The following is a 1,437-nucleotide window of genomic DNA, read 5'->3' on the forward strand; positions in this document are numbered from 1 at the left end:
GCATATTCCATCCAATTCTATATTCTGGAATAGTTTGGTATCAGTTCCTCTTCAGCTGCCTGGGCCCAGAATGTTTTTGTTGTTGGGAGTGTTTTAATGACCTAATCAATTTCTTCTTTCATTATAGCTGATTAAATTTCTACTTCAGTCTGAGTTGGTTTAGGTAGGTAGTGTGTTTCTAGAAGTTGGTCCATTTCATCTAGGCTTTCACATTTGTTGGATTATCGTTCTTCATAGTGTTGTTATTGCTTTAGTTCAGTTGATTCTATTGTGACAACCCAACATTTGTGTGTAAAGAACCAATGTTTCCAGTCTGATTCTTTTTCTACTTATTTCTCTATGACAGGAGGCTTACTTGGCTTCTGACTGTTGGAGATGTTGGGATAAAGTGTTGATTTTGGCTCTTTTTTGATGTGTGCATTTATTGCTATCAGCTGCCCCCCAAGTACTGCTTTTGTCCTGACCCAAAGGTTGGCATGTTGTGTTTCCATTCTCACTTGATTCAAGGGAATGTTAAATGTTATTTTTAATTTCTACTACCTAGTAGTTTCTAAGCAGAAAATTATTGTTTCAAAGTATTTGCTTTTTCCCTTTATTGCTTTCTAATTTTATAAGCATTGTGATCTGAGAAAATGCTGTGTAGTTTATTTCAATGCTTAAAACTTACTGTGGCTTGTTTTTTTGTGGTCTTTCCGATCTGTATGTTGAAGATTCACACACAGCATGGTACTGTTGGGTGCAAGATTCTGTCCGTGTGAATTTGGTTGATTGTGGCGTTTAGTTCTGCCTGTTGAATGTCTGTTCTGTCCTTCATTTAAAGGGTGTGAATTCTCAGAGGTGGAGTTATCCATTTCTCTTCAATTCTGTTAAAAGTTATTTTGAGGCTTTTATTGGTGCATATATACTTATTATGCTTATGTTCTCTTGTTCAATTGGCTCTTCAAAGGAGGGGGCTTTAACAGGTTTATGGAAAAATGGGATTAAAAGTGGAATTTTTCCACGAACTTTTTGAAGTCCCTTATCTCTCAGTGCTTGTTGGTTTTTGCCTTAAAGTCCATTTTGTCAGAAATGAATGCGGTCACTTCTATTGTCATTTTCTTAATATGCTTTCTGTTTCCAAGATGTGTCTGTTATAGAAGCATATTAGTTTCTTCTACAAAATTTCCTGTGCTAGTTTTTTCTTTGTTGCTGTTTTAGTATTTACTAAACCATTACCCCTCTGTGGTACTTACATAATCCACTGTCAACTTGAGGAAGTGGGTAGAGTCTAGCCTGTCAATCAGGTTATAGCCATTAAGCCTCTATGTGGGCATGGCCTTCTCCTGAGGATTCTGGGAACTCCTGCAGGGTACACTCTCTCCCTGCGAGACATTCTTGATGACAAGTCACATGGAGCTATGCTGATGGAGCCAGAGCCACACAGAGAACCCAGTCCAG

This window comes from Echinops telfairi, unplaced genomic scaffold (assembly GCF_000313985.2).
Source record: "Echinops telfairi isolate 266 unplaced genomic scaffold, ASM31398v2 ScPeMD7_29;HRSCAF=101, whole genome shotgun sequence".
NCBI lineage: Eukaryota > Metazoa > Chordata > Mammalia > Afrosoricida > Tenrecidae > Echinops > Echinops telfairi.